Source organism: Cibotium barometz, chromosome 52, assembly GCF_041138505.1.
Source record: "Cibotium barometz isolate CiBa-2024 chromosome 52, ASM4113850v1, whole genome shotgun sequence".
NCBI classification, from domain to species: domain Eukaryota; kingdom Viridiplantae; phylum Streptophyta; class Polypodiopsida; order Cyatheales; family Cibotiaceae; genus Cibotium; species Cibotium barometz.
The window spans coordinates 37408653-37421411 of NC_141097.1; positions in this window are offsets into that span (position 1 = coordinate 37408653).

Genomic DNA, 12759 nt, shown 5'->3' on the forward strand with positions numbered 1-12759 from the left:
ATGGATAGAGGAGAACGTGGGGAAAAGAAGTTATACCTTGGACCTCAAAAATTTTAGGTGGAGACTCTAATTTTGGTAAGAAATCCCAAATTAATGCCAATCCACATGACCCTTGGCGTACACATAAGTCCCTTGCCAACCAGGTATCATGTCCACTTTACCACTTGCACTCCGTGCTGGTACTCTGACCACACACTTTGGATGAGAGGTGGGCTCAAGTAACAAGATAAAATAATCACTCGCACAGGCATAGATAGCCTGGTGTTCCATAAGCATTTCTGCTACACATAGTTTATAGGCATTTCGGCCACCAATAGTTTGTAGGCATTTCGGCCACCAACTCACACTACCCTCTCAAGTGCTCATGTTCCCTTCCATCTTCTCTCTATGGTTCCACCCACACATGGTAGAAACAATCTTCAAGAGAGCACGTAGGACAAGAGAACACTACACAGGGTATGTTGTGCTTGTCACTACTCTTTGAAGTGCCCATGTTCCCTTCCATCTGCTCTCTATTGTTCCACCCGCACATGGTAGAAACGATCTTCAAGAGAGCACGTAAGACAAGAGAACACTACACAAGGGGCAAAACAATGCCAATCTTATGAAATTGTAAGAGCAAACCCTAATTTTAGAAAAACCCCCAAATTGGAAAAAAAAGGTGAAGAAACCCTAATCCCATGGTTTGAGAGTTAACCAATGCATGAGTGAGTAGGAGGAAGCATAAGGAAGAAGATTATGGAATCAATTTTGGCAAAAATCCCCCAAAAACCCTAATTTGGTGAGAAATCCTAGATCTCAAGAAATTTCTCAAATCTTGTAAGAAAGCATGAGATAAGCAAAATTCAAGCTCAAGAAGGTATGATGAAATGGTTAATGCAAAAAAAAAAATCGTGATTAGGGTTGGAGAAAACACCAAAGCCGACGGTCGTTTTTGAGCTTCAATCTCTTGTTAGCATCAACCATTCACCCTTCTCTTGCGAAGATCCATAGTATAATTTCCCTCCCAAATGCTTAATGCTAACAGAGAGTTGGTTTAGGGTTTGCAAATGCCTCCATTAATAGGTGACAATGGCTAGCAGATCCCATTCACACAGATTTATCTTCGTTATCCTCTCGGTTGTGCCTTCTACAACCTGCTAAGTCTCCCAATGCTTATTTAGCCACCATGTTACTTCATGGTTGCTCCAAGTCTCCATCTCCACCAATCTTCCATTTATAAGTGAGGGGGAGAAAGATGTTTTTTTTTTTGCAAGTCCACACCTCGAAACTTTGCCTGTCCTAATCAAATTTTGATCCAAAATGTGCTCGGTCATCAAAATTTCTCCAAAATTGATGCAATTTCTCCCAAAATGACATCAAATCTTGTGGCCAAGCTCCATGATCTTCATGCCCACCACTAATCCATGTATAATCAGCTTGAAGCACTTCATTCATGTAACAAAGTTTTCAAGAAAATCAAGAACTCTTGCATTCTATAGAAATTTGCTCAAATCGAGCCAAGAGCTCTAGTACCGATTGGAATGAAGTGATAATAAAGCTGAGATATGGGATAATCACCACATTAATTAATGCAACATTAAGGAGATAATCTCATACAAAGAGCCATGATGCCTAAGTGAGTTAACCTCTCAGCAGCAGCGAGAGGATGGAAATATCCTTCTATAAGCCTATGCTAGCCAAAGGCTCCAAGGACATACAAATGTCCAAGAGAGATAATGTCCAAAGATCATAAAAGTTCATAAAAGGTACAAATGACAACCCATGAGCCCCTTTTATACCTGATCCCATGACCATGGTCCTAGACCTAATCTAAAGGTTGTTGCGTCATTACAATCCTTTGAGTCCTGACCCAACTCAGAAGGATAGGGATCCGTGCTCCAATTGTTGTGCCAATGCAAGGGTTGGTCAAATCCCTTGACAATATCAAGCTAGTGCAGGTGTCTATAGATTTCCTAGGCAATGCCAATGTAGAGAATTATCTTTGGGCCTTCCTTTTTTCCAGCACAGAGGTTATGAGACTCTAGGTATTTGGAGCATGTATACAAGATATGCCCTTCCTAGTAATCTGAGACCAAAATTTTGTGAGTCAAAGAACACCAAGGTAATTTATCTAGCTGCTTCTTGGATATATCGTGCACGAGCCTATTGCAAGTTGCTGGGGAATTAGTCAACCCAAATGTCATCATCACGGTGTATTCACAATGCCCATATATGGAGTTGAATGTTATCTTTGGGGTGTCTTCCCTCCTCCTTGAATCTAATTTGATAATTACCAGACTTTAAATCAATCTTGGTGAAGACTTGGTCTTCCTGAAATCGATCTAAAAGTTTGACAATCTTAGGGATTGAATACTTATTTTTTAGAGTGAGTTAATTTAGACCCCTATAGTCAATGCATAATCGTAAGGTTCCATCCTTCTTTTGAAATAGGACCGAAGCTCCCCAAGGCAATACACTTGGTTTGATGAACGTTCTCTCTAACATCGGTCAAAGTTATTCCTTGAGTTCTATTGACTCTGGAACTAACATTTTATATACCCTTTTTGCCACAGGTTGTGCTCCGTGAATAAGCTCAATCTCATGGTAAATTTCCCTTTGTGGGCATCTAGGTAAGTTCCTTTTTGCCACAGGTTGTGCTCCGTGAATAAGCTCAATCTCATGGTAAATTTCCCTTTGTGGGCATCTAGGTAAGTTCCTTTGGGAAGAGATCTTTGTAGTCTTATATCCAGTCAGGTTTACTCCCTATAGTATCTTTCTCTACCTTGTTGAGTTTTACAACAAACATCCTTTGATTCTTTCTGATACCCATTAGTAACTTATTGCCCTTGACTAGCTGTAAGCTGGGTCTACCAGTCCTCCCTGAAGCCACTACTTCTTCATTTTTGGCATCCTTAAATGAGATTTCTCCATTCTCACAGTGGATGGTGGGCTTTTATTCTTTTAGCCAATCCATTCCAAGAAATGAATATCCAGGGGCATCATATGGAAATAGCAACTCGTTAGTTTGCCAATAAGATCAAACTCTATATCTCCTATGGTATATTGGGAAAGTACTTTCTTGTCATTATCTAGCTCGATGCCATTTTCATGGATGGGTTTTATCAAACTCTAGATCTCCTATGGTATATTGGTAAATTACTTCCTTGCCACTAGCTAGCTCGATGCCATTTTCTTGGATGGTTTTTATTAAGACCTAATTGTCTGATGCACTTTGGTGAAGGAAATGAATGAGTACTTCTATAATCAATCAACAATTTAAAATGTTTGCCATGATATGATGCTGGTGTTTGGATCACTGAAAATTGTTTATTTTCACCTTGGTGCTCTTTCAACATGAACCTAGGCTCTATCCTCCTCTTCATCTTCAAGGGTTTTTTCTTTAGCTTGGATCATAGCAACTCTTCCTCTTCCACAACCTCTTCAATGATACCCACCTTTGGGGCTATGAACTCCATTTCTTACTTGACCGGGTTGTTGAATGGAAGCAAATCTTCTCCTAGGATCAGTTTGTGGGTTCTTGGGAAAGTTTAGAGGAGGTAATTTTGAAAGGTTAACAGCCTTGGGTAGAAGAGGGCATTAACATGTCGGCGGTGACCTGGTTGGTGGCAATTGTAGTCATTCCTCTTTGCCATGCTAGGTCATTGTGTAAGGTTTTCGCGAGCGAGGCAACAATGGCCATGAAATTTGACCACTAAATGGCAGTTGATTGAAGGGCAATCCAGAAGGTCACCCTGCATTGTTGCTATTTCTATCCTTCAACTCATCTTCTAAAAGTCTAGCTCAAAAAATCACATCCTAAAAGCTAGTCGACTGCATGGATTCTAGACGATGGTTGAGGAGAGGGGTTAAAACCTTGTACAAATTGGCTAATGGATTGAGCCAAGGTCATAGTTGGAGCATACTTCTTGGGCCTAACAAATTGGGAGTAGTAAGCATCCACTGAGGAGTTCTTTTGGGTCAGGCTATAAAACTCATTTATCTTTTTAGGGTTTAAAGTCTAAAGGCAAGTACCTCTCCTTAATAGCTCCCTTGATTTGTTCCTATAGGTGATAGAGCTTTCTTGGACATCCTTTTCTCTACACCACTCCTTCCACCATAGCTTAGCATCATCGATTAGTCAAAAACACGCCACCATAGATTGGTTGGCTTTATTAGTACCAAACAAGAGAGAAATCGTCGGTCATGGACTCTATACATGCCTCTGTGCATATTTAACAACATATTTTCCTTCTCTTGAGAAGGAAGAGGGTTTCAACTGCTTAAGTAGGAATTTCCTTTCAGCTTCGTCATCTTGTTGCCATGAAAAAAAAAAGAGAGCATGCATTAGCGCCAAATTTGAGTAAAACTAAAGAGGTGCAAAAGATAATGTTCACTTTTTTTACATTTTGTGAACAAGATTGCATATGCTTATTTATAATACTTTCTCAGAGATTGTTAACATGTAAGCAACCAACTTGCAAACCACTGCATGTATGCATCCCGGCATATCTAAAGCATCATAATGCATCCAAATCGCATCCATCCAAGGCATTTTGACTAGACTTTGGAAAAATTTTGGCATGACCTTAGTGCATTTATGAGCCAATCTCAATCACTATATCTAATATCAATGTGCCCAATAATGCCAACTATGCCTCCTTATAAAACCCCATTGATTTGTCAATTGCATTTCAATTCATTCCCACTTGTATACATATAACTATTGCTGATTTGATTCGATGTAGCAAGTCAATGAAGAGATTTTACTTTGCCAGTTTCCTAGCCAAGCTTTCTCACCCCCTTACCAAAGTTTGGAATCCAATGGCAAGGGTTGAGGCCATGTCTTGATCACCATGTACATAATCTCCCTCCTTGTGCTACTTTTCCAAAAGCAGTTAGGACAAGGAGAGTTCAAGCATGCTCCCCCTTGGCCTCTCAACCAATGCCAAGGGTACCCTCTCCACATGCTAGATATACTAGTGCTTATTTGAATTGAGACTGCACAATGGAAATGCTAGAAATGTAAAGAAAGTAATGTATAGGAGCTTACAGTCGAAATCTTAGCATGACTCATGCCAAGTGACGATTTACAGTATTCTTTCCACAAGATCAATCTCCCATATTGCCACACACCACCAAACTCAATCGCCACATTACGGTGAGAGTGTAATGCAAGGAATCAATGCAGCACCGAATGCACTCAAGAAACCTTGATTTTTGAGAAACCCTAATTAGTGTGTGATACAATGAAGTTTGTGGATATAAGGGTGAATTATGGTATGAGAAAGCATGATTGACACACTTATGAAGAGAGTTCAATCCCAATCATTCCAAAACCTTAATTTTGATAAAACCTTTATTTCCCCATGAAATGGATTGAAATTCTTGAACATAAGGGAGGGAAAGGGTTCATAGGAGCTTAAAATACATGCTTTATGAAGAAACAAAGTTTCAAGATCTTCAAAGTTTGCTTATGCGCTAGTAGAATGGGCTATTGAGATAGTGTAGAAGGCTATTGGCAATGATAAATTTTAGAAAATGAATGCCATAAATCCTGATTTGCAAAAATTTCCCAAAAACAACAAAGTTTCCAAGAAACCCTAATTTCCCTTCAAGAATGTAGCGAGGGTGGCATGTATGGATAGAGGAGAACGTGGGGAAAAGAAGTTATACCTTGGACCTCAAAAATTTTAGGTGGAGACTCTAATTTTGGTAAGAAATCCCAAATTAATGCCAATCCACATGACCCTTGGCGTACACATAAGTCCCTTGCCAACCAGGTATCATGTCCACTTTACCACTTGCACTCCGTGCTGGTACTCTGACCACACACTTTGGATGAGAGGTGGGCTCAAGTAACAAGATAAAATAATCACTCGCACAGGCATAGATAGCCTGGTGTTCCATAAGCATTTCTGCTACACATAGTTTATAGGCATTTCGGCCACCAATAGTTTGTAGGCATTTCGGCCACCAACTCACACTACCCTCTCAAGTGCTCATGTTCCCTTCCATCTTCTCTCTATGGTTCCACCCACACATGGTAGAAACAATCTTCAAGAGAGCACGTAGGACAAGAGAACACTACACAGGGTATGTTGTGCTTGTCACTACTCTTTGAAGTGCCCATGTTCCCTTCCATCTGCTCTCTATTGTTCCACCCGCACATGGTAGAAACGATCTTCAAGAGAGCACGTAAGACAAGAGAACACTACACAAGGGGCAAAACAATGCCAATCTTATGAAATTGTAAGAGCAAACCCTAATTTTAGAAAAACCCCCAAATTGGAAAAAAAAGGTGAAGAAACCCTAATCCCATGGTTTGAGAGTTAACCAATGCATGAGTGAGTAGGAGGAAGCATAAGGAAGAAGATTATGGAATCAATTTTGGCAAAAATCCCCCAAAAACCCTAATTTGGTGAGAAATCCTAGATCTCAAGAAATTTCTCAAATCTTGTAAGAAAGCATGAGATAAGCAAAATTCAAGCTCAAGAAGGTATGATGAAATGGTTAATGCAAAAAAAAAAATCGTGATTAGGGTTGGAGAAAACACCAAAGCCGACGGTCGTTTTTGAGCTTCAATCTCTTGTTAGCATCAACCATTCACCCTTCTCTTGCGAAGATCCATAGTATAATTTCCCTCCCAAATGCTTAATGCTAACAGAGAGTTGGTTTAGGGTTTGCAAATGCCTCCATTAATAGGTGACAATGGCTAGCAGATCCCATTCACACAGATTTATCTTCGTTATCCTCTCGGTTGTGCCTTCTACAACCTGCTAAGTCTCCCAATGCTTATTTAGCCACCATGTTACTTCATGGTTGCTCCAAGTCTCCATCTCCACCAATCTTCCATTTATAAGTGAGGGGGAGAAAGATGTTTTTTTTTTTGCAAGTCCACACCTCGAAACTTTGCCTGTCCTAATCAAATTTTGATCCAAAATGTGCTCGGTCATCAAAATTTCTCCAAAATTGATGCAATTTCTCCCAAAATGACATCAAATCTTGTGGCCAAGCTCCATGATCTTCATGCCCACCACTAATCCATGTATAATCAGCTTGAAGCACTTCATTCATGTAACAAAGTTTTCAAGAAAATCAAGAACTCTTGCATTCTATAGAAATTTGCTCAAATCGAGCCAAGAGCTCTAGTACCGATTGGAATGAAGTGATAATAAAGCTGAGATATGGGATAATCACCACATTAATTAATGCAACATTAAGGAGATAATCTCATACAAAGAGCCATGATGCCTAAGTGAGTTAACCTCTCAGCAGCAGCGAGAGGATGGAAATATCCTTCTATAAGCCTATGCTAGCCAAAGGCTCCAAGGACATACAAATGTCCAAGAGAGATAATGTCCAAAGATCATAAAAGTTCATAAAAGGTACAAATGACAACCCATGAGCCCCTTTTATACCTGATCCCATGACCATGGTCCTAGACCTAATCTAAAGGTTGTTGCGTCATTACAATCCTTTGAGTCCTGACCCAACTCAGAAGGATAGGGATCCGTGCTCCAATTGTTGTGCCAATGCAAGGGTTGGTCAAATCCCTTGACAATATCAAGCTAGTGCAGGTGTCTATAGATTTCCTAGGCAATGCCAATGTAGAGAATTATCTTTGGGCCTTCCTTTTTTCCAGCACAGAGGTTATGAGACTCTAGGTATTTGGAGCATGTATACAAGATATGCCCTTCCTAGTAATCTGAGACCAAAATTTTGTGAGTCAAAGAACACCAAGGTAATTTATCTAGCTGCTTCTTGGATATATCGTGCACGAGCCTATTGCAAGTTGCTGGGGAATTAGTCAACCCAAATGTCATCATCACGGTGTATTCACAATGCCCATATATGGAGTTGAATGTTATCTTTGGGGTGTCTTCCCTCCTCCTTGAATCTAATTTGATAATTACCAGACTTTAAATCAATCTTGGTGAAGACTTGGTCTTCCTGAAATCGATCTAAAAGTTTGACAATCTTAGGGATTGAATACTTATTTTTTAGAGTGAGTTAATTTAGACCCCTATAGTCAATGCATAATCGTAAGGTTCCATCCTTCTTTTGAAATAGGACCGAAGCTCCCCAAGGCAATACACTTGGTTTGATGAACGTTCTCTCTAACATCGGTCAAAGTTATTCCTTGAGTTCTATTGACTCTGGAACTAACATTTTATATACCCTTTTTGCCACAGGTTGTGCTCCGTGAATAAGCTCAATCTCATGGTAAATTTCCCTTTGTGGGCATCTAGGTAAGTTCCTTTTTGCCACAGGTTGTGCTCCGTGAATAAGCTCAATCTCATGGTAAATTTCCCTTTGTGGGCATCTAGGTAAGTTCCTTTGGGAAGAGATCTTTGTAGTCTTATATCCAGTCAGGTTTACTCCCTATAGTATCTTTCTCTACCTTGTTGAGTTTTACAACAAACATCCTTTGATTCTTTCTGATACCCATTAGTAACTTATTGCCCTTGACTAGCTGTAAGCTGGGTCTACCAGTCCTCCCTGAAGCCACTACTTCTTCATTTTTGGCATCCTTAAATGAGATTTCTCCATTCTCACAGTGGATGGTGGGCTTTTATTCTTTTAGCCAATCCATTCCAAGAAATGAATATCCAGGGGCATCATATGGAAATAGCAACTCGTTAGTTTGCCAATAAGATCAAACTCTATATCTCCTATGGTATATTGGGAAAGTACTTTCTTGTCATTATCTAGCTCGATGCCATTTTCATGGATGGGTTTTATCAAACTCTAGATCTCCTATGGTATATTGGTAAATTACTTCCTTGCCACTAGCTAGCTCGATGCCATTTTCTTGGATGGTTTTTATTAAGACCTAATTGTCTGATGCACTTTGGTGAAGGAAATGAATGAGTACTTCTATAATCAATCAACAATTTAAAATGTTTGCCATGATATGATGCTGGTGTTTGGATCACTGAAAATTGTTTATTTTCACCTTGGTGCTCTTTCAACATGAACCTAGGCTCTATCCTCCTCTTCATCTTCAAGGGTTTTTTCTTTAGCTTGGATCATAGCAACTCTTCCTCTTCCACAACCTCTTCAATGATACCCACCTTTGGGGCTATGAACTCCATTTCTTACTTGACCGGGTTGTTGAATGGAAGCAAATCTTCTCCTAGGATCAGTTTGTGGGTTCTTGGGAAAGTTTAGAGGAGGTAATTTTGAAAGGTTAACAGCCTTGGGTAGAAGAGGGCATTAACATGTCGGCGGTGACCTGGTTGGTGGCAATTGTAGTCATTCCTCTTTGCCATGCTAGGTCATTGTGTAAGGTTTTCGCGAGCGAGGCAACAATGGCCATGAAATTTGACCACTAAATGGCAGTTGATTGAAGGGCAATCCAGAAGGTCACCCTGCATTGTTGCTATTTCTATCCTTCAACTCATCTTCTAAAAGTCTAGCTCAAAAAATCACATCCTAAAAGCTAGTCGACTGCATGGATTCTAGACGATGGTTGAGGAGAGGGGTTAAAACCTTGTACAAATTGGCTAATGGATTGAGCCAAGGTCATAGTTGGAGCATACTTCTTGGGCCTAACAAATTGGGAGTAGTAAGCATCCACTGAGGAGTTCTTTTGGGTCAGGCTATAAAACTCATTTATCTTTTTAGGGTTTAAAGTCTAAAGGCAAGTACCTCTCCTTAATAGCTCCCTTGATTTGTTCCTATAGGTGATAGAGCTTTCTTGGACATCCTTTTCTCTACACCACTCCTTCCACCATAGCTTAGCATCATCGATTAGTCAAAAACACGCCACCATAGATTGGTTGGCTTTATTAGTACCAAACAAGAGAGAAATCGTCGGTCATGGACTCTATACATGCCTCTGTGCATATTTAACAACATATTTTCCTTCTCTTGAGAAGGAAGAGGGTTTCAACTGCTTAAGTAGGAATTTCCTTTCAGCTTCGTCATCTTGTTGCCATGAAAAAAAAAAGAGAGCATGCATTAGCGCCAAATTTGAGTAAAACTAAAGAGGTGCAAAAGATAATGTTCACTTTTTTTACATTTTGTGAACAAGATTGCATATGCTTATTTATAATACTTTCTCAGAGATTGTTAACATGTAAGCAACCAACTTGCAAACCACTGCATGTATGCATCCCGGCATATCTAAAGCATCATAATGCATCCAAATCGCATCCATCCAAGGCATTTTGACTAGACTTTGGAAAAATTTTGGCATGACCTTAGTGCATTTATGAGCCAATCTCAATCACTATATCTAATATCAATGTGCCCAATAATGCCAACTATGCCTCCTTATAAAACCCCATTGATTTGTCAATTGCATTTCAATTCATTCCCACTTGTATACATATAACTATTGCTGATTTGATTCGATGTAGCAAGTCAATGAAGAGATTTTACTTTGCCAGTTTCCTAGCCAAGCTTTCTCACCCCCTTACCAAAGTTTGGAATCCAATGGCAAGGGTTGAGGCCATGTCTTGATCACCATGTACATAATCTCCCTCCTTGTGCTACTTTTCCAAAAGCAGTTAGGACAAGGAGAGTTCAAGCATGCTCCCCCTTGGCCTCTCAACCAATGCCAAGGGTACCCTCTCCACATGCTAGATATACTAGTGCTTATTTGAATTGAGACTGCACAATGGAAATGCTAGAAATGTAAAGAAAGTAATGTATAGGAGCTTACAGTCGAAATCTTAGCATGACTCATGCCAAGTGACGATTTACAGTATTCTTTCCACAAGATCAATCTCCCATATTGCCACACACCACCAAACTCAATCGCCACATTACGGTGAGAGTGTAATGCAAGGAATCAATGCAGCACCGAATGCACTCAAGAAACCTTGATTTTTGAGAAACCCTAATTAGTGTGTGATACAATGAAGTTTGTGGATATAAGGGTGAATTATGGTATGAGAAAGCATGATTGACACACTTATGAAGAGAGTTCAATCCCAATCATTCCAAAACCTTAATTTTGATAAAACCTTTATTTCCCCATGAAATGGATTGAAATTCTTGAACATAAGGGAGGGAAAGGGTTCATAGGAGCTTAAAATACATGCTTTATGAAGAAACAAAGTTTCAAGATCTTCAAAGTTTGCTTATGCGCTAGTAGAATGGGCTATTGAGATAGTGTAGAAGGCTATTGGCAATGATAAATTTTAGAAAATGAATGCCATAAATCCTGATTTGCAAAAATTTCCCAAAAACAACAAAGTTTCCAAGAAACCCTAATTTCCCTTCAAGAATGTAGCGAGGGTGGCATGTATGGATAGAGGAGAACGTGGGGAAAAGAAGTTATACCTTGGACCTCAAAAATTTTAGGTGGAGACTCTAATTTTGGTAAGAAATCCCAAATTAATGCCAATCCACATGACCCTTGGCGTACACATAAGTCCCTTGCCAACCAGGTATCATGTCCACTTTACCACTTGCACTCCGTGCTGGTACTCTGACCACACACTTTGGATGAGAGGTGGGCTCAAGTAACAAGATAAAATAATCACTCGCACAGGCATAGATAGCCTGGTGTTCCATAAGCATTTCTGCTACACATAGTTTATAGGCATTTCGGCCACCAATAGTTTGTAGGCATTTCGGCCACCAACTCACACTACCCTCTCAAGTGCTCATGTTCCCTTCCATCTTCTCTCTATGGTTCCACCCACACATGGTAGAAACAATCTTCAAGAGAGCACGTAGGACAAGAGAACACTACACAGGGTATGTTGTGCTTGTCACTACTCTTTGAAGTGCCCATGTTCCCTTCCATCTGCTCTCTATTGTTCCACCCGCACATGGTAGAAACGATCTTCAAGAGAGCACGTAAGACAAGAGAACACTACACAAGGGGCAAAACAATGCCAATCTTATGAAATTGTAAGAGCAAACCCTAATTTTAGAAAAACCCCCAAATTGGAAAAAAAAGGTGAAGAAACCCTAATCCCATGGTTTGAGAGTTAACCAATGCATGAGTGAGTAGGAGGAAGCATAAGGAAGAAGATTATGGAATCAATTTTGGCAAAAATCCCCCAAAAACCCTAATTTGGTGAGAAATCCTAGATCTCAAGAAATTTCTCAAATCTTGTAAGAAAGCATGAGATAAGCAAAATTCAAGCTCAAGAAGGTATGATGAAATGGTTAATGCAAAAAAAAAAATCGTGATTAGGGTTGGAGAAAACACCAAAGCCGACGGTCGTTTTTGAGCTTCAATCTCTTGTTAGCATCAACCATTCACCCTTCTCTTGCGAAGATCCATAGTATAATTTCCCTCCCAAATGCTTAATGCTAACAGAGAGTTGGTTTAGGGTTTGCAAATGCCTCCATTAATAGGTGACAATGGCTAGCAGATCCCATTCACACAGATTTATCTTCGTTATCCTCTCGGTTGTGCCTTCTACAACCTGCTAAGTCTCCCAATGCTTATTTAGCCACCATGTTACTTCATGGTTGCTCCAAGTCTCCATCTCCACCAATCTTCCATTTATAAGTGAGGGGGAGAAAGATGTTTTTTTTTTTGCAAGTCCACACCTCGAAACTTTGCCTGTCCTAATCAAATTTTGATCCAAAATGTGCTCGGTCATCAAAATTTCTCCAAAATTGATGCAATTTCTCCCAAAATGACATCAAATCTTGTGGCCAAGCTCCATGATCTTCATGCCCACCACTAATCCATGTATAATCAGCTTGAAGCACTTCATTCATGTAACAAAGTTTTCAAGAAAATCAAGAACTCTTGCATTCTATAGAAATTTGCTCAAATCGAGCCAAGAGCTCTAGTACCGATTG